This window comes from Loxodonta africana, chromosome 1, assembly GCF_030014295.1.
Source record: "Loxodonta africana isolate mLoxAfr1 chromosome 1, mLoxAfr1.hap2, whole genome shotgun sequence".
Taxonomy (NCBI): domain Eukaryota; kingdom Metazoa; phylum Chordata; class Mammalia; order Proboscidea; family Elephantidae; genus Loxodonta; species Loxodonta africana.
The window spans coordinates 77,482,319-77,508,545 of NC_087342.1; the positions used below are offsets into that span (position 1 = coordinate 77,482,319).

The 26,227-nt window shown below is 37.8% G+C and overlaps 1 pseudogene; it reads left to right on the forward strand.

The window, feature by feature from the left end:
* Positions 1–24,976: 24,976 nt before the first annotated feature.
* On the forward strand, positions 24,977–26,227 carry LOC111748138 (olfactory receptor 2W3-like; annotated as a pseudogene).

Sequence of the window (26,227 nt, forward strand, 5' to 3'; positions counted from 1 at the left end):
AGGAAATATACAAGATGAGCTTGAGTATTTTATAGAGCCAGAAAGTAAGGAAGTGCTCAAACAGAAAAAAAAAAGGAAGAAAAGAAAAAAAACCCACAATGATTAAGATATGCTAAATGGACACAGGAAACAACTGAAGGAGGTACCCACGGCCACATCATGACAGTTTGAGCAATAAAGTCGTCTTGGACTATACCCAAAATATAAAGTAAATATCCATGAGTCTATGCTGCTATGAGGAGGGTCAACGAAAAAGAGAAAGACCCTTAGTAAGATGGATTGACACAGTGGCTACAACTATGCTCTCAAACATACCAATTATTGTGAGGATGACGCAGGACCTGGCAGTGTTCTGTTCTGTTGTACACAGGGTCGCTATGAGTTGGAACTCACCCAACAGCACCTAAAAACATACTGATATAAAAAAATGATTAAGCAAATAAATAAATGAGGGTAAACAGAATTCAAAATAATTTATATGAATACTCTACCATCACAGTAGAGCACAACCCCCCACTCCTTCATTGTAGGATATGCATAGTGGTCTCCTTCCAAAGTGTACAGTACGGAAAAGGGGGGTTTTATGGATTGAGCCGTGTCCCCAAAAAATATGTGTCAATTTGGCTAGGCCATGATTCCCAGTATTCTGTGATTATCTACCATTTTGTCATCTGATGTGATTTTCCTATGTTATAAATCCTATCTCTATTATGTTGATGGGGTGGGATTAGTGAGTTATCTTAATGAGGCAATTTACAAGATTAGATTGTGTCTTAAAATAAACCAATCTCTTTTAAGATATAAAAGAGAGAAGTGAGCAGAGAGACATGGGGACCGCATACCAACAAGAAAGCAGTGCCGGGAGCAGAGTTCATCCTTTGGACCCGAGGTTCCTTCCAGGGGAAGATTGATGATAAGGACTTTCCTTCAGAGCAGGCAGAGAGAGAAAGCCTTCTTCTGAAGCTGACTCCCTGAATTTGGACTTCTAGCCTAGTAGATTGTGAGGGAATAAATTTCTCTTTCTTAGAGCCATCCACTTGTGGTTTTCTGTTGTAGCAGCACTAGATAGCTAAGACGGGGGGCAAGAGTAACTTTACAGGGGAAAACCCTGACAAACACTACCTGAGCCAGATGATCATAGTTAACATCAACAGTGATAAGTCATGTGGATTTTATCCATTCTGGATATGATGTAAGGAGATGGCACTTTACCTTTGTGATCTCCCTCCCCAAAACATAACCAACCCTAGCTAACTAAGAAAAAAAATAAAACAGACAAATCCCAGTTGAGGGGCATTCTACAAAATACCTGACCAGTTCTCTTCAAAATTGTCAGGGTCACCAAAAACAAAGAAATTCTGAGAAGCAATCTCAGCCAAGAGGAGCCTACAGAGACATGATAACTAAGTGTAATGTGGTATCCTGGATGGGCTCCTGAAACAGAAAAAGAACCTTGGGAAGTCTGAATAAAGTATGCTCTTTAGTTAGCATTAACGTGTCGCTATGAGTCAGAATCGACTACACTTCACACGACAACATGTCAATATTTGTTCATTAATTGTGGCAAACATACCATACTGATAATGTAAGACCTTAATAATTGGGAAAACTCGGTATGGGCTATATGGGAACTCTTTGTACTGTCTTCACAATTTCTCTGTAAAACTATTCTAAAATTCAAAGTTCACATAAAAATTATAGAATAAAACAGAATACACGTTTATTTTAAACGCCTTTGGAGCATTCACAAAAGTGCCCGTGTATTAGGCCATAAAGAACACCTCAATCAATTCTAAAAAGTGGGAAGGTTAGAGGCTTAATTACCTGATCACAGTAAGATATAAAACTTACTGGCAGGGAGATTAATTTGCTCTTTAAACTTTCACCTAATGCACAATTTAAAAAAAAAACATAACAGCAAAATTTGAAAACAAATAATTTTAACTCGTACTTAGGAATTTTTTTTTAAAGGCCATTAACATAACTCTTGGGTCAAAGAGATTCCTTTTAAGAATTGTAAGACACATAAAATATTGACAAAATAGCAAACATCATTTTTATGGGATTTTCTAAAATAATTCTTAGACAAAATTCATAGCCTCAAATAGTTAAGAAAAAAATATAAAATTGTATTTTATTTTTAATTTTCAAGATTATTTTTCTTTTTCTCAATTTCTCTTCACGGTTTTTCAATTCTTATTTTGTATGTTCCTGGGATTTTTTTTTTTTTTTTTTGTCCCATTCCTTTCACTTTCCACTTTCAAATGAATAATGATCTTTCCTGTAGTAAAAAACGTCTCTAAAGTGCATTTAAGTTTATATCTTGTCTCTCCCAGGGAGAGTATCATGAGATGTTTTACTTCTAGTTTTGAAAGACTTTGTTCTGGTTTTGAAAGACTTTGTTACTGCAATTTTACAACTATGGAATAACTGAATGAGACATTCCTTTATTATACAACTACTAACTTTTCTGTCTTCAACATCGTCACCCCAGACCAAGCATTTTCAATACTATTGTATAATCTCTCTTAAATTTCCCTCTTCTTTATAGTCACACTCTACTAGTAACTTCATACCTAATCGTATTTCAGCAAAAAAAGCTGAACTCTGCCTCCTGTAAAGTATTAATATATAATTCCTTATAATTTATGCCCCTCAGTACCACTAGAAATCATTTTTACAGGTGAAACAAGGTAAATTATTGTTTTAATTCCTATCACACTGATTCCTATTGAGTTTGAAAATTTTTATATATTTTATTGGTTAATAGAATTTTCTCATCGATTAATCACCAATTGATACATTTTCCCATTTCTTCATATTTTTCGTGTTAAATTCAATGCTTTATATATTCAGGGATCTAAATTTTATTTTTTGTACTATAAGTATTTTCTCCTAGTGCTGTCACTCTTTAAGCCTTGTTTCATGATATATTTTGTTTGCTGTACTGACTTTTTAAAGCTATGCAATAACATTTATTGATCATAACATTTATGACTTCTAAAAAATGAAATAAATTTAGAAATCTCTAGTTAAGTATTTAGAAAACCAAAATTTCAGATGGGTTAAGAACCCATTTTTTAACCTATACAATTTTAGAGGACTACGTAGTAGAATATCTCCATGATTTTATTTTGGAGTCAGGAAGGGCTTGCTAAACAAAAAATGCAAACAAAAGTCAATTATTTTGTTGAAGCTTTACTTATGATTTAATATTCATTCATTTTTGAAAATATATATTAACAAAATTTACATTTATAAGTGTAAATATATATATCTCATCAATTTGTTACAATTTTGTAAATGTGTGTGTGTGAGTATTTTATATACGTACATTCAAGCTTTTCAGTTTTTCAGTTGTGGTAGCCTTATTCTCCTGATCCTTCTTTCTTGTGTTCGTTTGATCTATCAGCTTTTGAGAGAGGTGTATTAGAAAAAAACTCCATCTTGATTGTGACTTCTCGGATTCCCTCGGTGGTTATCCTAGTACTCTTTTATGTTTTCTTAAGCTATGCTGACTTCTTTTTTAATTTTTATTGTGCTTTAAGTGAAAGTTTATAATTCAAGTCAGTCTCTCACACAAAAACTTATATATACACCTTGCTACATACTCCCAATTGCTCTCTCCCTAATGAGACAGCCTACTCTCTCCCTCCACTCTCTCTTTTCGTGTCCATTTTGCCAGCTTCTAACCCCCTCTACCCTCTCATCTCCCGTCCAGGCAGGAGAAGCCAACATAGCCTCAAGTGTCCACCTGATCCAAGAAACTCACTCCTCACCAGCATCTCTCTCCAACCCATTGTCCAGTCCAATCCCTGTCTGAAGAGTTGGCTTTGGGAATGGTTCCTGTCCTGAGCCAACAGAAGGTCTAGGGCCATGACCACCGAGGTCCTTCCAGTCTCAGTCAGATCATTAAGTCTGGTCTTTTCACCAGAATTTGGGGTCTGCATCCCACTGCTCTCCTGCTCCCTCAGGGGTTCTCTGTTGTGTGCCCTATCAGGGCAGTCATAGGTTATACCCGGACACCATCTACTACTTTTGGTCTCAGGCTGATGTAGTCTCTGGTTCATGTGGCCCTTTCTGTCTCTTGGGCTCATAATTACGTTGTGTCCTTGGTGTTCTTCATTCTTCTTTGATCCAGGTGGGTTGAGACCAATTGATGCATCTTAGATGGCTGCTTGCTAGATGCCACTCTCCAAAGTGAGATGCAGAATGTTTTCTTAATAGATTTATTATGCAAATTGACTTCGATGTCCCCTGAAACCATAGTCCCCAAACCCCTGCCCCTGCTACACTGGTCTTAGAAGTATTCAGTTTATTCAGGAAACTTCTTCACTTTTGGTTTCGTACATTTGTGCTGACCTCATCTGTATTGTGTGTTGTCTTTCCCTTCACCGAAAATAGTTCTTATCTACTATCTAATTACTGAATACCATGATCCCATCCTCCCTCTCTCCTCTCATAACCATCAAAGAATATTTTCTTCTCTGTTTAAACTATTTCTCGAGTTCTTATAATAGTGGTCTTATACAATATTTGTCCTTTTGTAACTGACTAACTTCATTCAGCATAATGCCTTCCAGGTTCCTCCATGTTATGAAATGTTTCACAGATTCATCACTGTTCTTTATGGATGCGTAGTATTCCATTGTGTGAATATACCATAATTTATTTATCCATTCTTCCATTGATGGGCACCTTGGTTGCTTCCATCTTTTTGCTGTTGTAAACAGTGCTGCAATGAACATGGGTGTGCATATATCTGTTCATGTGGAGGTGCTTATTTCTCTAGGATAAATTTCAAGGACTGGGATTGCTGAATCATATGATAGGTCTATTTCTAGCTTTTTAAGGAAGCACCAAATAGATTTCCAGAGTGGCTGTGCCATTTTACAACCGCCCCCCCCCAAGCAGTGTATAAGTGTTCCAATCTCTCCACAGCCTCTCCAACATTTATTGTTTTGTGATTTTTGGATTAATGCCAGGCTTCTGGAGTGAGATGAAATCTCACTGTAGTTTTGATTTGCATTTCTCTAATGGTTAATGATTGTGAGCATTTCCTCATGTATCTGTCAGCTACCTGAATGTCTTCTTTAGTGAAGTGTCTGTTCACATCTTTTGACAATTTTTTAACTGAGTTATTTGTCTTCTTGTAGTTGAGTTTTTGCAGTATCACATAGATTTCAGAGATTAGGTGCTGATCAGATATGTCATAGCTAAAACCTGTTTCCCAGTCTGTAGGTAGTCTTTCTACTCTCTTGGTGAAGTCTTTGGATGAGTGTAGGTGTTCGATTTTTAGGAGCTCCTTGTTATCTGGTTTTTCTTCTGCATTTTTAAAAATGTTTCGTATACTGTTTATGCCATGTATTAGGGCTCCTAGCATTGTCCCTATTTTTTCTTCCATGATCTTTATCATTTTAGATTTTATATTTAGGTCTTTGATCCATTTTGAGTTCATTTTTGTGCATGGTGTGAGTTATGGGTCTTGTTTCGTTTTTTTACAGACGGATATCCAGTTATGCCAGCACTGTTTGTTAAAAAGACCGCCTTTTCCCCATTTAACTGATTTGGGGCCTTTGTCAAATATCAGCTGTTCATATATGGATAGATTTATGTCCGGATTCTCAATTCTGTTCCGTTGGTCTATGTGTCTGTTGTTGAACAAGTACCAGGCTGTTTTGAGTACTGTGGTGACATAGTAGATTCTAAAATCAGGTAGAGTGAGGCCTCCCACTTCATTCTTCTTTTTCAGTAGTGTTTTACTTATCTGGGGCCTCTTTCCCTTCCATATGAAGTTGGTAATTTGTTTCTCCATCTCATTAAAGAATGTCACTGGAATTTAAATCAGAATTGCATTAAATCTACAGATCACTTTTGGTAGGGTAGACATTTTTATAACGTTAAGTCTTTCTATCCATGAGCAAGGTATGTTTTTCCACTTATGTAGGTCTCTTTCGTTTTCTTGCGGAAGTGTTTGGTAGTTTTCTTTGTATAAGTCTTTTACATCTCTGGTTAGATTTATTCCTAAGTATTTTATCTTCTTGGGGGCTACTGTACGTGGTATTGATTTGGTAATTTCCTCTTCGATGTACTTTTTGTTGGTATAGAGGAATCCAACTGATTTTTGTATGTTTATCTTGTATCCCAATACTGTGCTGAACTCTTCTATTAGTTTCAGTAGTGTTCCTGAGGATTCCTTAGTATTTTCTGTGTAAAAGATCATGTCATCTGCAAATAGAGAGAATTTTACTTCTTCCTTGCCAGTCTGGATGTCCATTTTTCCTTTAACTAGCCTAATTGCTCTGGCTAGGACCTCCAGCACAATATTGAATAAGAGCAGTGATAAATGGCATCCTTGTTTGGTTCCCGATCTCAATGGGAATGTTTTCAGGCTCTCTCCACTTAAGTTGATGTTGGCTATTGGCTTTGTATAAATACCCTTTATTATGTTGAGGAATTTTCCTTCTATTCCTATTTTGCTGAGAGTTTTTATCATGAATGGGTGTTGAACTTTGTCAAATGCTTTTTCTGCTTCGATTGATAAAATCCTGTGATTCTTGTCTTTTGTTTTATTTATGTGGTGAATTACACGAATTGTTTTTCTGATGTTGAACCATCCCTGCATACCCAGTATGAATCCCACTTGGTCATGGTGAATTCTTTTTTCGATATATTGTTGAATTCTGTTGGCTAGAATGTTGTTGAGGACTTTTGCATCTGAGTTCATGAGGGATATAGGTCTGTAATTTTTTTCTTTTTGGGGTCTTTACCTGGTTTTGGTATCAGGGATATGCTGGCTTCATAGAATGAGTTTGGGAGTATTCCCTCCTTTTCTATGCTCTAATACCTTTAGTAGTAGTGGTGTTAACTCTTCTCTGAAATTTTGGTAGAACTCTGCAGCGAAGCCGTCCAGGCCAAGGTTTTTTTTTGTTGTTGGGAGATTTTAGATTACCTTTTCAATCTCTTCTTTTCTTATGGGTCTATTTAGTTGTTCTACCTCTGTGTTAGTTTAGATAGGAAGCGTAATTCTAGAAATTCATCCGTTTCTTCTAGGTTTTCAAATTTGTTAGAGTATAATTTTTCATAGTAATCTGATATGATTCTTTTCAATTTCAGTTGGGTCTGTTGTAATATCACTCATCTCATTTCTTATTTGGCTTATTTGCTTCCTCTCCTGTTTTTCTTTTGTCAGTTTGGCCAGTGGTTTATCAATTTCATTGATTTTTTTCAGAGGAGGAGCTTTTGGTCTTGTTAATTCTTTCAATTTTTTTTCTATTTTCTATTTCATTTGGTTCTGCTCTAATTTTTATTATTTGTTTTCTTCTGGTGCCTGAGGGTTTCTTTTGTTGCTCTCTTTCTATTTGTTCAAGTTGTAGGGATAACTCTGATTTTGGCCCTTTCTTCTTTTTGGATGTGTGTATTTATTAATATAAATTGACCTCTGAGCACTGCTTTCACTGTGTCCCAAAAGATCTGATAGAAAGTGTTTTCGTTCTCATTGGATTCAATGAATTTCGTTATTCCATCCTTGATGTATTCTACAATCCAGTCTTTTTTGAGCAGAGTACTGTTCAGTTTCCAGGGGTTTGATTTCTTTTCCCTGTTTTTCCTGTTATTGATTTCCACTTTTTTGGCCTTAGGGTCAGAGAAGATGCTTTGTAATATTTCAATGTTTTAGATTCTGCTAAGCCTTGCTTTATGACCTAATATGTACTCTATTCTAGAAAATGTTCCATGTGCACTAGAAAAGAAAGTATACTTCTTTGCTGTTGGGTACAGTGTTCTGTATATGCCTATGAGGTCAAGTTGGTTGACTGTGGCATTTAGATCTTCCGTGTCTTTATTGAGCTTCTTTCTGGATGTCCTGTCCTTCACCAAAAGTGGTGTGTTGAAGTCTCCTACTATGATTGTGGCCCTATCTATCTCATTTTTCAATGCTGATAGAGTTTGTTTTATGTATCTTGCAGCTTTGTCATTGGGCACATAAATATTTAACATGGTTATAACTTCTTGTTATATTTTCTCCTTAATCATTATATAGTATCCTCCCTTAGCCTTTCTAATGGATTTAACTTTAAAGTCTATTTTATCAGAAATTAATATTGCCACTCCTGCTCTTTTTTGATTGCTGTTTGCTTGATATATTTTTTTCCATTCTTTGAGTTTTAGTTTGTGTCTGTAAGTCTAAGGTGTGTCTCTTGTAGGCAGCATATAGACAGATCGAGTTTCTTAATCCATTCTGCCACTCTCTGTCTCTTTACTGGTGCATTTACTCCATTTACATTCAGCATAATTATGGATAGGTATGAATGCCATCATTTTGATTTCTTTTTGTGTGTGTTGTTTACACTTTCTTTTTCCCACTTAATTTTATGTGCTGAGTAGATTCTCTTTACATATTGTCCTTTCCTCATATTCATTGTTTTTGATTTTGTTTCTGCTGAGTCTCTATTTTTTTCTTGTATTTTATTTTGATGTGTAGGATAGTTTGCCTCCTTTCTGGTTACCTTATTATTTATCCCTATTTTCCTAAATTTAAACCTAACTTTTATTTCTTTGTATTACCTTGTCTTCCTCCCCATGTGGAAGATCTATGACTACATGTCTTAGTCCCTCTTTATTGTTTTAGTATTGTCTTCTTTTACATAATAACATCGCTGTTACCCTCTTTGAGCATTTTTTTTAATTTCGATTTATTTTTTTGATTTCCATCTTGGTTAACTTCTGGTTGCTCTGCCCAATGTTCTAGTCTTGGTTTGATACCTGATATTATTGATTTTCTAACCAAAGAACTGCCTTTAGTATTTCTTGTAGGTTTGCTTTGGTTTTGACAAATTCCCTAAACTTTTGTTTATCTGAAAATGTCCTAATATCATGTTTATATTTGAGAGACAGTTTTGCTGGATATATGATTCTTGGCTGGCAATTTTTTTCCTTCAGTTTTTTTATATAAGTCGTCCCACTGCCTTCTTCCCTGCATGGTTTCTGCCAAGTAGTCCGAGCTTACTCTTATTAGCTCTTCTTTGTAGGTGAATTTTCATTTATCCCTAACCGATAAACCAAACCCACTGCCGCCGAGTTGATCCTGACTCATAGCAACCCTATATGACAGAGCAGAAGTGCCCCATAGAGTTTCCAAGGAGCACCTGGTGGATTTGAACTGCCGTCCCTTCTGTTAGCAGCCATACACTTAACCACTATGCCACCAGGGTTGTTTATCCCTAGCTGCTCTTCAAATTCTCTCTTTATCTTTGGTTTTGGCAAGTTTGATTATAATATGTCTTAGTGACTTTCTTTTAACATCTACTTTATGTGGACTTTGATGAACATCTTGGATATATGCCTTCTCATCTTTCACGATATCAGGGAAGTTTCCTGCCAACAAGTCTTCAACAATTCTCTCTGTATTTTCTGTTATCCCTCCCTGTTCTGGTACTCCAATCATTCGTAGATTATTTCTCTTGATAGAGTCCCACATGATTCTTAAGGTTTCTTCATTTTTTTTAAGTCTTTGCTTTTTCTTCAAATATATTAGTGCCACATGCTTTATCTTCAACTTCAGAAATTCTGCGTTCTACTTGCTCAATTCTGCTCCTCTGACTTTCTATTGAGTTGTCTACTTCTGTAATATTATTGTTAATCTTCTGAATTTCTGATTGCTGTCTGTCTATGGATTTTTCCAGCATATTAAATTTTTCATTATGTTCCTAAATAATCTTTTTAATTTCTTCAGTTGCTTTTTCTGTGTGTTCCTTGGCTTGTTCAGCATATTGCCTCATTTCCTTCCTAATGTTTTGAAGGTTTCTGTACATTAGTCTTTTGTATTCTGCCTCTGGTAGTTCCAGGAATGCACTTTCGTCTAGAAGATCTCTTGATTCTTTGTTTTGAAAGCTTCTTGAGGCGATCATGGTCTGTTTCTTTATGTGACTTGATAGTGAATGTTTTCTGAGCCATCTATAACTTACTGTATTAGTTCATTTTATGTTTGCTTGCTGTGTGGTAGCTGCTTGCTTTGTTTTGTTTTGATATGCCCAAGTGGGTTGCCTGAGTATGCTAGCTTGATTATTTTCACCTTTGGAGCTCTGGTGTCCTGTCCCCAGATGGCTAGAGCTGTTATCACGTATATCAGTCTAGGAGTCCATTCACTTTTCTTGTATGAATTCAGCTCAGGTGTCCAGGTAGCTGATCACCAAGTATGTGGTACAGGCTCGGTCCTACAGCCTTAGAGGGGCAGGGGTGATTGGTGTAGGTACCGGTATCTGGTTGCAGGAGGGAGTCACATTCTGAACAAGGCAGGGGGCTGAGAATCGTCCCCCACGTGTCTCTGAGGAAAGCGTGTCCCTGTTCCCTAGAGCGTACAGGTGGGTGAGTTCTGCAGACAGACCATGGTCACCCAATGTTTTTGGCTGTAAGGCCTGGGAGGTACCAGTTATCCTTGGACCCCTGTTGGGGGTGGCTGGGTGACCTGAGTGGAGCTACCAGTCCTTAGGGCCCTGATGTAGGTAGGTGAGGATCCTGTTTAATAGGCAAAGCAATGTCAAACATCAAACACCCACCTCTCCTCCACACAGCTGGAACAGTTGTAGTCTGCCAACAAAGACCTATTCTCCTGAAATAGGCCCACATAGGACCACGCAGAGGGCAAAGCTACTCAAAGTCCACAGACCACCGCCACCACTCCCGGGAATGGTGCCTGAGGGCTCCCAGCAATTCAGGTCCGGTAACTCCTCTCCAATTCTGAACCGTCTCTTTCTCCCCCTGACCCTCAGTTCGTTTTCTAAGCTTGCCTTTGATGCTCAGGGCTTCTAGCTTGTGGTAAGTACACTCATTTCACTTGTTTTTTCAGGTCCTTGTTGTAAAGAGAGCTCACCGGAAGCATCTGTCTATTCCGCCATCTTGGCTCCGCCTCCCTATGCTGACTTCTTGATAGGGTTTTTTCTGGGAGACCAAGGAAGGGTACAATATCAAGCAAAGTCTCATGAAAAATGTGGTAGATAGAATTTCGAGATGCCCCCATGAACTTCACCTCCTGGTGTTTTCCATGATTATATTATTGTTATTGTTGTTAGGTACAATGGAATCTGTTTTGACTCCTAGTGACCCTATAGGTAGGTACCACAGAATAAAACACTGCCTGGTGCCATCCTTGCAATTGTTGCTACGTTTGAGCCCATTGTAGCAGCTACTGTGTCAATTCATCTCGTTGAGGGTCTTCCTCTTTTTCACTTACCCTTTACTTTCCCAAGCATGATGTCCTCCAAGGACCGGTCCTTCTTGATAACACGTCCAAAGTTTGTGAGATGAAGTCTTGCCATCCTTGCTTCTGAGGAGCATTCTGGTTCTACTTCTTCCAAGACAGATTTGTTTTTCTTCTGGCAGTCCATGGTATAATCAGTATTCTTCACCAATATCATAATTCTAATGCATCAATCTTCTTCAGCCTTCCTTATTCATTTGCTCAGCTTTTGCTAGCATATGAGGCAGTTGAAAATACCATGGCTTGGGTCAGGCACACCTTAGTCCTCAAAGTGACATCTTTGCTTTTTAACACTTTAAAAAGTCTTTTACAGCAAGTGTGCTCAGTGCAATGCGTTGTTTGATTTTTTGACTGCTGCTTCCATGGGCATTGTTTGCGGATCCTAGTAAAATGAAATCCTTGACAACTTCAATCTTTTCTCCATTTGTCATTGTTTTAGTCATTTAGTGATGCTACAACAGAAATACCACAAGTGGATGTCTTTAAAGTTAAGTAGGTTCAAAGTCCAAATTCAGGGCGTCAGCTCCAGTGGAAGTCTTTTTCTCTCTGTCGGCCTTCTCATCAATATTACCCCAGTCAAGGAGCTTCTCCACACAGGGACCCCCGAGTCCAAAGGATGCGCTGTGCTCCCAGCACTCCTTTCTTAGGGGTTTAAGTTTCCCCCTCTCTGCTTGTTTCGCTTTCCTTTTTATCTCTTGAGAGATAAAAGGTGTTGCAGGCCACACCACAGGGAAACTCCTGTCACACTGGATCAGGGATGTAACCTGGTAAAGGTGTTACAATCCCACCCTAATCCTCATTAACATAAAATTACAATCACAAAATGGAGGACAATCACACAATACTGGGAATCATGGCCTAATGAAGTTGACACAAATTTTTGGGGTACACAATTCAATCCATGACAGTCATGATGTTGCTTATTCGTCCAGTTGTGAGGTTTTTTTTTTATTCTTCTTCTTCTTCTTTATATTGAGGTGTAATCCATACTGAAGGCTGTGGTCGTTGATCTTCATCAGTAAGTACTTCAGGTCCTCTTCACTTCCAACAAGCAAGATTGTGTCATCTGCATGATGCCGGTTGTTAATGAGTCTTCCTCCAGTCCTCATGCCACGTTCTTCTTCATATAGTACAGCTTCTAGGATTATTTGCTCAGTATACAGACTGAATAAGTGTGGTGAAAGGATACAACCCTGATGCACACCTTTCCTGGTTTTAAACCACGCAGTATCCACTTGTTCTCTTCGAACGACAGCCTCTTGGTCTATGTACAGGTTCCACATGAGCACAATTAAGTGTTCTGGAATTCCAATTCCTCTCAATGTTATCTATAATTTGTTATGATCTACACAGTCAAATGGCTTTGCATAGTCAATAAAACACAGGTAAACATCTTCCTGGTATTCTCTGCTTTCAGCCAAAATCCACCTGACAGCAGCAATGATATCCTTCATTCCACATCCTCTTCTGAATTTGGCTTGAATTTCTAGCAGTTCCCTATGGATGTACTGCTGCAACTGTTTTTTTATTATATTAGGTTATATGATAAAAAGGAGATTATATGAGTGGACATAATATGAGTGGACCTAATATAATCACATCGGAAACATTCGTGGCATAGTGGTTAAGAGCTACAGCTGCTTACCAAAAGGTCAGCAGTTTGAATCCACCAGGCACCTCCATATAGGACAGTTCTACTCTATCCTATAGGGTCGCCATGAGTTGGAATCCATTCGATGGCAAGAGGTTTAATACAATCACGTAAGGTCCTTTAAATGCAGAACGCTTTCTGCAGCTGGTGGCAGAAGGGGCAATCAGAGAGATTCAAAGCACGAGAAAGATTTGATGTGCAGTTGTTGGCTCTGAATATAAAGCTGACAATATCAAGGATCAGAGAGCAGCTTCTAGCAACTGAGAGCAACCTCACCCCAATAGCTAGGGAGTAAATGGAGACTTCAGTCCCACAAGTGCAAGGAACTGAATTCTGCCAACACTTGAATGAGCTTAGAAGCAGATTCTTCCTCTTTCAGCTTGACTTCTGCCTTATAGACCTGTGAGCTAATAAATAAGTCTTAAGTCATTAAAGTTGCAGTAATTTGTTATACAGCAATAGAAAACTAGCAAAGAAGGTAACCTTGAACCAGTCCCCCAGGGAATTCTGGAGTAAGTGTAGAGTTTTCCTTATCAGGTGCATCAGAACTGGAGAATTCATGCTTGGTTATTTGTCAAGGTGTGCTGCTAGGGAACATACATTTGCAACTATTTCTGGCTGTCCATGAGCAACAAGCTCCTTGAGCAACAAGCAGAGTGAGTTAGTGTAATCCCCTAACTAAGAGATGTTACTACTAACTATTCAGAATGAAAACATATCATAGGCCAGTGGGAACAAACTTCATAAAAGGTTATGAAAAGTTATGGGCAGAACACTGACAGCTCGTGCTGCAGTTTACCCACTGCATTGCTCAGACTCACTCAGGTCTCATACTATGTTCACACCTCTGATTCTTCACATAGGGACTTCTTATAATTTCTAGAAAAGGTTTATGAAAGGAGGGTTAATGGCATCAGCATCAACCCCCACTGCTGCAGTGGTTCCAAGGTGTAGTTGATATTCATATATCTTTCCTCTACCACCTATTTTAGATACCCTCACACTCTCAGTCAAAACTTTTGCTAGTCTAGGTTCCATGCCTGGGAGCCTGGTAGCATGACTCAGACCTCCCTTAGGGGCCTGAGTGCCAGATTCCCATGCCTTTGTCAGGCTATGTTGCCTGTAATTTCCTCTTCATGGATAAAACAGGGCATGGGAGCTTCAGTGAATATCTCGAGTTTTAGACATATTCCCCATACTACTTTATATAGCAGTAATTACCGTCTTAAGATAATTAAGACCAATTACCTCTGTTATTATAGTAGCTTCTTTCTTTTCCTGCTAGTCTACTGGCATGAGCAACTCATGTGATCAGGTGGAATCCATAACTTTAGGTTCATTGAAACTCCTACTGTGCCCCCTGGTGGAAGTGTCCCACTCACCCTGGAACCCAGCACTTCTAGGCCCACTGATCATAAAGTTGCAGGAATAGAAAGCACAAAGTCCCCAAATGGGTTATTGGGAGTGATGATGAGAGGGTCACTATTATTTATGCCCTAGGGTTTTGGACCCATGTTCTGCCTATCAGTGGCACATCACAGTATCATGACCATTTCTTCAAGACATCTACCACATTTCAAAGGATAATAATCAAACCCTGCAGGATGCCATCGCCAAGCTAGCAACTTAGCTTCACATTCAAGAGACCATGTTAATGTTCTATAAGACAAACAGCTTCTGAATGATAAAGTATACGGTAGGCCCAGGAAGTCCCATAGTCATGTACTCATTGTCACACTTCCTTCACTACAAAGTGGCTTTCCTCTTGGTCTGAGGCAATATTTTGCAGGATCCCATAATTGGTAAATCAGGCATTCTTTGAGCTCTTGGACAGTGGTCCTAGCTGAGGCATTACAGGCCAGGAAAACAAATCCATACTCAGAGTACGTGTTAATCTTAGTAAGAATAAGTTGCCCTATCTGAATGGAAGTGGTCTAATGTAATCATATTGCTACAGAGTGTGATCTCCTCAAGGGAAGTAACACACTAAGAACCCAGGGAGCATCACAAGTCCCTGTGAGTCAGGATACTTGAAGAAATGGCTAATTCCAGGACCAGGACAAGAAAAAGTATAAGAAAAAAAGTATAATAAAGTATAAGACTAGGCTGGAATATGTTGTTGTGCTAAAAAGTAGGGACTGTTTCAAAGAATGATGCAGATATGCCAAAGGTACACAAAACCATGGTTATGTAAAATGTTAACATTAAGGGAAGCAGAGTGAGGTTTGTACAAGAACTCTCTGTACTATATTGAAAGTCTTCTGTAAACTTAAAATCATTTCAAAATAAGCTTTTTTTAAAAGAACATAGAAGCTGGGTTGAAGGGGTTTCCACTGGAAAAATCTAGGATAAGTTGATGATCAAAATAAGTAATGATATAAAATATTATAACCTGTTGAACAAAATCCATACTGATATAAATAAATAATTAAGAGAAAGATTTTTTTCATACAGTAGTATACCAACTAGTTACTGCAGAAAGAATGATGCAGTTAGGTAAAAATCATAGCTATAATTAAGTCAGCCAAGAAGCATCAATGGATTGTGAAGCAAGTGAGGAAAACTTGGTGAGAAATGGGATATTTACATCTCCAAAGTACCTCCCCATAAAATACCTATTCATTACAAGTGGAAGAAAGAGTAACTTTACAGTGGAGAAACATGAAATACACCACCCTAATCAATTAACCAAAGTTAATATTATCCGTCATGGAATAAACTGACATCGTGGGCCCTCCTGATATGATGCAACATGAACAACATACCATCACTTACATATTTTTGTCAAAGATGTGTGCCTCATGAGGAAAGATCAAAGAAACCCAAATTGAGAACAGTTTATAAAATAACTACATTGTATTCTTCGAAGGTGTCAAAGTCATAAAACTCAAGTACAGGCTGAGGAACTTTTCGGGACTGAAGAAGATTAGAGACTTGGGAACTAAATGTAATACGTAATTATGGACTGAATCCTTTCACTATTTAAAAAAAAAATAGGACAATTGATAAAACTTAATTGGAGTATGTGAATTAGATGATGGGGGAGGCTACGAGTCAGAATTTACTCCATGCCAAGGAGTGTGATTTGGTTTGGCTTAATATGTAAATATAAAATTCCTAATTTTCATGGTATATTACGCTTATGTTTCGTGCAAAGAGTTAAATTGCTAGGCTCCTAAATGAAAGATTGGAGGTTCAAGTCCACCCAGAAGCACCTCAAGAGAAAAGTCTGGCAAACTACTTCCAAAATACCAGTCATTGAAAACTCTTTTGCATACAGTTCTACTCTGACACACATGAGGTCGCCATGAGATGGAATCTATTTGATAACAACTTATTCATTGTGGTTATGTAGGAGAAGGCCCTTGTTTGTAGAACCATCTCAGGAATAGATTTGACGTGTTGAACACTGATGACCGAAGACCAGACGAGTTGTGTGACATCAAGGACATCGTACATGAAGAAAGGCAAAGGTCATTAAAAAGTCAAGGAAGAAAGAACATACCAAAATGGATGTCAGAAGAGACTCTGAAATTTGCTCTTCAGCGTAGGGTAGCTGAACAGAACAGAACAAATGATGAAGAAAAATTGCTGAACAGCAGATTTCAAAGGGCGGTTTGGGAAGTCAAAGTAAAGTATTATAATGAAATGCAAAAAGACCTACGGTTAGAAACCGAAAGGGAAGAATATACTCAGCATTTCTCAAGCTGAAAGAACTGAAGAAAAAATTCAAGTCTGGAGTTGCAGTGTTGAAGAATTCTGTGGGTAAAACATTGAATGATGCAGAAAGCATCAAAAGCAGATAGAAGGAAAGCAGTGAATTACTGTACCAAAAAGAACTGGTCAATGTTCAACCATTTCAGGAGGTAGCATATGATCAAAAGGAAGCAGTCCAAGCTGCACAGAAGGCATTGGTGAAAAACAAAGCTCCAAGAATTGACAGAATAACCACTGAGATATTTCAACACACAGACACAGTGCAGGAAACGCTCACTCATCTATGCCAAGAAATTTGGAAGACAACTACCTGGCCAACTGACTGCAAGAGATCCATATTTGTGCCTATTCCAAAAAAAAAAAAAGGTGATCCAAAACAATGCAGAAATTATTGAACAATATCATTAATATCACACACAAGTAAAATTTTGCTGAAAATCATTTAAAATCAATTACACCAGTACATCGACAGGGAACTGCCAGAAATTCACGAAGACGTGGAACGAGGGATATCATTGCTGATGCCAGATGGATCTTGGCTGAAAGCAGAGAATACCAGAAGTCTACCAGTGTTTTATTGACTATGCAAAGGCATTCAACTGTGTAGATCATAACAAATTATGAATAATTTTGTAAAGAATGGGAATTCCAGAACACTTAATTGTGTTCATGAGAAACCTGTACACAGACCAAGAGGAAGTCATTTGAGCAGAACAAGGGCATACCGCAGGGTTTAAAATCAGAAAAGATGTGCATCAGGGTTGTATCCTTTCATCATACCTATAAAATCTGTATGCTGAGTAAATAATCCTAGAAGTTGGACGATATGAAGAAGATTATGGTGTCAGGATTGGAGGAAGACTCATTAACAACCTGCGTATGTAGATGACACAATCTTCCTTGCTAAAAATGAAGAGGACTTGAAGCAGTTACTGATGAAGATCAAATACTACAACCTTCAGTATAGATTACACATCAACGTAAAGATAACAAAAAGAGGTCCTGGATAGATAAAGCATTACTGAAAAAGAAGAACAAAGTAAGAGGCCTCACTTTACCTGATTTTAGAATCTATTATGTTGTCACAGTACTCAAAACAGCCTGGTACTGGTTCAAAAACAGATACATAGACCAATGGAACAGAATTGAGAATTCAGACATGAATCCACCCACATGTGAGAAGTTGATATTTGACAAAGGCCCCAAATCAGTTAAATGGGGAAAAGGCAGTCTTTTTAACAAATGGTGCTGGCATAACTGGATATCCATCTGCAAAAAAATGAAACAAGACCCATACCTCACACCATGCACAAAAACGGACACAAAATGGATCAAAGACTTAATATAAAATCTAAAATAATAAAGACCATGGGACAATGTTAGGAGACCTAATACATGGCATAAGCAGTATACAAAACATTACTAACAATGGAGAAGAAAAACTAGATAACTGGGAGCTCCTAAAAATCAAACACCTATGCTCATCCAAAGACTTCATCAAAAGAGTAAAAAGATTACCTACAGACTTTTTAGCTATGACATTTCTGATCAGCGCCTGATCTCTAAAATCTACACGATACTGCAAAAACTCAACTGCAAGAAGACAAATAACCCAATCAAAAAAATGGGCAAAAGATATGAACAGATACTTCACTAAAGAAGACATTCAGGTAGCTAACAGATACATGAGGAAATGTTCACGATCATTAGCCATTAGAGAAATGCAAATCAAAACTACAATGAGATTCCATCTCGCTCCAACAAGGCTGGCATTAATCCAGAAACACAAAACGATAAATGTTGGGGAGGTTGTGGAGAGACTGGAACACTTAAACACTGCTGGGGGAGAATGTAAAATGGTACAACCACTTTGGAAATCGATTTGGTGCTTCCTTAAAAAGCTAGAAATAGAACTACCATATGACCCAGCAATCACATTCCTTGGGATACATCCTAGAGAAATAAGAGCCTTTACATGAACAGGTATATGCACACCCGTGTTTACTGCAGCACTGTTTACAATAGCAAAAAGATGGAAGCAAACAAGGTGCCCATCAAAGGAAGAATGGATAAATAAATTATGGTATATTCACACAATGTAATACTATACATCCATAAAGAACAGTGATGAATCTGTGAAACATTTCATAACATGGAGGAATCTGGAAGGCTTTATGCTGAGTGAAATTAGTTGCATAAGGACAAATATTGTATAAGATCACTATTATTAGAACTTGAGAAATAGTTTAAACAGAGAAGAAAATATTCTTTGATGGTTACAAGATGGGGGAGGGAGGAAGAGGGGTTTTCACTAATTACATAGTAGATGAGAACTATTTCAGGTGAAGGGAAGATAACACACAATACAGGGGAAGTCAGTACAACTGGACTAAACCAAAAGCAAAGAAGTTTCCTGAATTAACTGAACACTTCAAAGGCCACTGTAGCAGAGACGGGGGTTTGGGGACCATGGTTTCAGGGGACATCTAAGTCAATTGGCATAATAAAATCTATTAAGAAAACATTCTGCATCCCACTTTGGAGACTGGCGTCTGGGGTCTTAAGCACTAGCAAGTGGCCATCTAAGATGCATCAATTGGTCTCAATCCACCTGGAGCAAAGGAGAATGAAGAACACCAAAGACACAAGGTAATTATGAGCCCAAGAGACAGAAAAGGCCACATAAACCAGAGACTACATCAGCCTGAGACCAGAATAACTAGGTGGTGCCCAGCTACAATTGATGACTCCCCTGACAGGGAACAGGACAAAGAACCCCTGAGGGAGCAGGAAAGCAGTGGGATGCAGACCCCAAATTCTCATAAAACAGACCAGACTTATGATCTCACTGAGACTAAAATGGCCCTGGAGGTCATGGTCCCCAGACCTTCTGTAAGCCCAAGACAGGAACCATTCCTAAAGCCAAAGCTTCAGGCAGGGATTGGACTAGACTATGGGATAGACAATGATACTGGTGAAGAATGACCTTCTTGGATCAAGTAGACCCATGAGACTATGTTCGCATCTCCTGTCTGAAGGGGAGATGAGAGGGTAGAGAGGGTCAGAAGCCGGCCAAATGGACTCAAAAAGAAATAGAGGAGGGAAGGAGTGTCCTGTCTCATTAGGGGGAGAGCAATTAGGAGTATATAGCAAGGTGTTTATAAATTTTTGTATGAGAGTCTGACTTGATTTGTAAACTTTCACTTAAAGCACAATAAAAAATCAAGGACAAAAAAAAAGATAACAAAAATTCTCAAAACTGGACCAAAAAGTAACATCATGATAAACATCCTGATAGAAAAGATTGAAGTTGTCAAGGATTTCGTTTTACTTGGATCCACAATCAACACCCATGGAAGCAACAGTCAAGAAATCACATGATGTATTGCATTGAGCAAATCTGCTGCAAAAGACCTCTTTAAAGTATTAGAAAGCAAAAATGTCACTTTGAGAACTAAGGTGTGCCTGACCCAAGAATGGTATTTTCAATCACCTCATATGCATGTGAAAGCTGGGCAACGAATAAGAAGACTGAAGAGTCGATGCCTTTGAATTATGTTGTTGATGAAGAATATTGAATACACTGCCAGAAGAACAAACAACTCTGTCTTGGAAGAAGTTCATACAGAATGCTCTTTAGAAGCCAAGATGCCGAGACTTCATCTTATATACTTTGGGCATGTTATCAGGAGGGACCAGTTCCTGGGGAAGGACATCTTGCTTGGTAAAGTAGAGGGGCAGTGAAAACAAGGAGGACCGTTAACGAGATGAATTACACACTTGCTACAACAATGGGCTCAAACATCACAACAATTGTGAGGATGGTGCAGGACCTGGGAGTGTTTCATTCTGTTCCACATAGGGTTGCTATGAGTCCAAACTGACTCAACAGCACCTAACAACAACAACAACAACACAGATATTTGCTGTAGCATCATGTCAACTAGCTATTTTCAAATCATTCAGACAAAAGAAAAAGTTATTTGAAGTATTCTTGCAACTTTTTTGTAAGTTTGAAATGGTTACAAAATTTAAAAATTTTAAACATCTGGCGCCTGAAAGAACACTACATTCACTTGGCAGTGGTCACAGGCCTGGCCAAGCCTCCTCAGCCTCAGAGGTGAGTTAAAGGAGGTAGATACGTTATCTGAAGTGAGAACAAGTTCCCTTCCCCAACCCCTAGGCACACTCAAAATCTAGGGAAGCACAGATACTAAAAGCTTTCTTAGACATGTCCCACTGGTCTCTTTTTATGGACAGAAGAGCAAACTTGCTTAATTACTTGAATGGAACATATATTCCCAAAGGCTTCAGTGAAGAAAAAAACATTTTTAGCTCTCCAATCTGAGACATTCAGTAAAATTCTGAAGTATGAATGGTCTTTGTTACTTCAGAAGAGTCCTTTAGGAGTCTGAAGATCTACTCTCAGATGCCTGGTGTGGGGTGTGCTGAAGTCTAGCAAGGGCTTCAAGGTGGCTTCACAAATGGAAAGGGTACTGATTTAACGAGAATCCTGCCACTGTGTTTCAGCTCAGCACAAGCTGAGGGTCAAAGTGACTGAAGTCAAGGTTGTAGATATGAATTGCACACTTGTTTGGTGAGTGGTTGCTCTCTCACACTGGCCTCCTTGTAGGATTTATTGTGTAAGTTCAGAAGCAAGTTAGAAAGTAAAGTCACAGAAGGGCAAGTATCTTCAAGGACAGAGACCAATTGCCAACTTCCTAGGACTAAAACTGATTTCAGGAGAGAGAGAGAGAGAGATGAAAGACTGAAAGAAGAATTAGAACAGAATTAAATCCTGACAACTTCTCCCCACTGAGACATTTAAAGGAGGCAAGTTACGTTTTAATTATTTTCTAACAATAAATTATTTTTTTTCTTTCTCTGGCCTACTTATCTCTTAATCTTTAAAAATGTCATATTTAATAGCATGGCCAATGGCTTTTTTTTTTTTTTTAAGCTTTAGGAAAAAAACAGGGCAGTAGGGATGTTACATAGGAAAGAAATATTGGGTTACAATATTACTTCTAAGATGGTAATAGAAACAGCCTAGATAATTGTAAAAATAGAATTCATTACAGATGAAATTCCAGAGTAACAAAGTATAGATTCCTGGATCTCCACACCAAACCTTCAAAAATTCTACATATTCACCAGTTATGAATTATGCTGTCAGAAATGTAAAGTTATACTAAAATTCTAAGGTATAGATAAAAAGTTTTCATTTTTTGACCACGTTAAGATATTGCTGATAACCTAGTTGTAGAAAATCCATATGTTTTGATATAAATCGTATGGATAAAATAGTTTCCAAAATATCCTTTGGCTTGGAATACTTCAACAGAGATAAAGAAAATTTGATGAAAGGCAAAATATTTCAGACACTTGAAAATCTGTCAGTAAGAACGTTGGTTCACCACATTGCATGAAATCTCTATCAACTGAAGATTCCACTAGTTGACGCTAAAGTAGAATCTTAGGTTCTTGTTGGGAAAGTTCAGTGATTTCAGTTAATATCATTACTCTCTAAACATGGACTAGTTTTACTGCTTCTTCATATCAGTCTCAGTTCTGAGGACAAATTGACTATACACAAACTTATTAAACAAACTGAAAATTCATATACCCCTTGCGATTCAGTGACTCTAATCATAAACCAATGCAAAACAGAATACTAGCTCAATTAGCAAAATGGATTGTTTTCCAAGGCTTTACTAGATTCTATGGAGTCCTGGTGCTGCAGTGGTTAACAGCTGGGCTGCTAACCAAAAGGTCAACAGTTCAAATCTACCAGCTGCTCCTTGGAAACCCTGTGGGGCAGCTCTACGCTGTCCTATAGGGTCACTAGGAATCGGAATCTACTCGACAGGAATGGGCTTGGTTTTTGGTTTACTAGATTCTGTAGATCATATTGCCTTAACTTGTGCCAAAAAAGATTAGTCACTTTAATTTACAAACAAACAAAAAGTTTGAAAATTTTCCTGAAAGTTCTTTGTTTTACAGATGAATTGCCTTGGTTTATGTTGTACAAAGAAGCATGGTTTAGGTTGTGCAAAGAACTTTTACAAACACATACAATGGTGTGTAATGACGTCAATATGTATGAGATACTGGTGTAGAGATGGAGATGAAGAAGTGCTCCTCACCCGCCTCTCCTGGATCTTGGTTTTACACTTAGATGTCCAGAAAGATCACTAGTTATAGTAGGAACTAGATACGGGAACTAGTTAAAGTAACTTGTGGAGTCATAAAGTTCTTTATGTATCTGGGCTCTGAAAGCTGTAAATTCACAGCAACCCTGCAATGTAATGAAGTTGTCATTGCACAAGACCACAGAGAGGGTATTGAGCCAAGGTCTTCTGACACAAACACCACAGTCTATACAGAGTACAGGAAACATCTTCATTAATTTAAGGTGCTTAGAAGTGTCTTGTTATATGATATTAACATCATAAGATCATCTTCAAGTGTTTTAAATTATCTGATTTTGGCGGTGCCTTTGAAATATTCGAACAAATCTAAAGCTTTCATCGTTGTTTTTAGTAGCCATCAAGCTTTCTCCCACTCACGGCAACCTTATGTATTACAGAATGAGCATTTCCTGGTCCTGTGCTATCTCATGATTCTTGGTATGTTTGAGTCTATTTTCGTGGCTATTATATCAGTCTGTCACATTGACAGTTTCCTTCACTTTTGCTGACTCTCCTTTACCAAATATAAAGTTTTTCTTGCTCCAGTTATATAATGCAATCGAGAGAATCTTCAGTGGTAGGAAATAATGAAAGGATTTTGAGATATTTCTTCTGCATATAAAGATTTTTATAAGGCCCACATTTTTATAACTTTTTGTTAATCCATCAGTTTGAAACCTGAAATAATGATTTACTTAAATTTTCTCATATTTTACAATTAGCCGTTTCTTGGAAAAAAGTATATTTTTAAAAAACAACACAATAATATTCTCTATCGATGTATTGATATTTTTAAATCAAGCTTATTTTTGGCACTTATATCATTTTAAAAATTTGATATGAGGACCTATAGATCTGGCTCATAGTTACGACCAGTTAAAAACTATAATTATTAACACCACCCATTAAAAGAATAAATTACTAAAATACAATATTCATTGAAAACTGTTTACACAATTGTGTCTTTTGTAAAATTGCAATTTTATAAAATATGTGTTTATTTGTAGACAGGGAAACTAAGAACTTTATATAAAGAATAAAGTTGAACTGGTGAGTTCACCCTTTTACAAAAAAAAAATTATTTATTGTTATGGATTCAATTGTTGAATAAAAATTGAAAGGTTATACCTTGAATTCCAGTGAGTAAAATGAAATTACCCATTACTCCTGTTTTCATGGTTATGCTAAATGTCATTGTTGTTTTATTGATAGATTTTTCTATGACATATGCCATGCTAGCTCAGTGACGAATGTTTTCTCAAATGGAAAAAGCTAATAAACTTTTTAAAAAAAAGTCAACCTTGCTGTTAATAACTTCAAATTTAAACACTATGAGATGTCATTTTTACCAAACAATTGACAAAAATTTAGGGACAAACATGTTAGAGTGCAGTAAAATAGGCCCTTTAATAATCTCCCTATCAAGGCCTTTAAAACATTGGAAATATCCTCAGTGACCAACTACAGGGAAATGTTTTGATCAATGATCTCACAGCTATAGGAATATTATTCAGACATTAATAATACTTTTTGGTAGAATTTTTAAACCAAAGCAAATTCTCACATTGCTATATCTAGTGAAATGAAATTTAGAATATAAATTTATAAACACATTATGATTTAGATTTCACTAAATTGTATATAACCAAAACCTGTTGCCATCAAGTCAATTCCGACTCATAGCGACCTTATAGGATACAGTAGAACTGCCCCATAGGGTTTCCAAGAAACGCCTGGTTGATTCGAACTGCCGACCTTCTGGTTAGCAGCCAAACTCTTAACCACTATGCCACCAGGGTTTCCAAATTATACATAGTCATAAGAAAAGTAGGAAAGTAAATAAATCAGTATAATAGCGGTGGTTGTTTCTGGGGTGTAGGCAATCTTTTCCTAGTCTTTAAATGTGTCTGTGTTTTCTAAATATTCTACAATGATCTGTACTTCTTTGTTATTCAAAACGAAATAAAAGCACCAAATAAAAAGAGATATTCTTCTTAAAATATATAGTCAATATCTCCAACAGCGTATTGAAATTTTATGTAATTATTTCACATTATCAGTTGATATTACCCTTGTCTCCCTGATGATTTCTTGGCCTTCTTCATTAAGATCATGGAATGTTCCTATCTGCTTCCCTGCAGGCATGTACTGTACTGATTATTCACTATCGTGAACAACCAGAGCTGCCAGGAACAGTTCATCTTGTTGGGTTTCTCAGACAGACCCAGGCTAGAGCAGATCCTCTTTGTGTTTGTCGTCATTTTCTACCTTGTGACCTTAGGGGCAATATCATCATTATCTTGGTCTTCCGCCTGGATCCTAGCCTCCACACACCCAAGTACTTCTTCCTTACTAACTTGTCCATCCTAGATGTCTGCTTTACCACCAGTTCCATCCCCCAGCTGCTTTTCAACTTAGGTGGCCCAGACAAAACCATCAGTTACACAGGTTGTGCCATCCAGCTTTTCATGTTCCTGGGACTGGGTGGCACTGAATGTGTCCTCTTGGCAGCCATGGCTTATGACCTCTTCACTGCAATCTGCAAGCCCCTTCACTATTCTGTCATAATGCACTCTCAGCTCTGTTGGACGTTGGTGTCTGTGGCTTGGGGGGTTGGGCTCCTGAAGTCCCTGGCTATGTCTCCAGTAACTATGAAGCCGCCACGGTGTGGGAGATGCAGGGTGAAGCATTTTCTATATGAGATGCCAGCTCTGATAAAAATTGCCTGTGTTGGCACAGTAGCTGTGGAGAGCACTGTTTTCATCTTATCAGTAATAATTGTCCGGGTGCCCTTGTCTCTTATCCTTATCTCTTATAGCTACATTGCCTTCGCTGTACTAAGAATCAAGTCGGCTGCAGGAAGAAGGAAGGCTTTCAACACTTGTGGATCCCATCTCACTGTAGTGTCCTTGTTTTATGGGAATATTATCTATATGTATACGCAGCCAGGTAATAATTCTTCCCAGGACCAAGGGAAATTCCTAACCTTCTTCTACAATTTGGTGACCCCCATGTTGAACCCCGTTATCTACACACTGAGAAACAAGGATGTAAAGGGAGCACTGAAGAGGCTTTTGTTTAGAAAATAAGGTGGCAGTGACTCTTCCTAAGGTTCCTACTTCAACTCATTTAATAGAAATAATTCCTGAAGTGAAATATTCCTGAAGTGAAATTTTAAAATTCACTTAGATATTTCTATCTACCCCCAATAAGAACCATCAGGAGTGAGACTTGAGAAAATGTACTATAAAGCCTCAAATATGATACAAATGATTGGCTTGATTAGAGATAAAATTTAATTTATACAGCACCTAGTATTTTTTTTTTTTTTTAGTATCTGACATGTCAAAACATCTTTTCTCCTCCTTTCCAAGTTGGCCAGAGCTAAGTAAAATCTGACAAGGCTGTGAA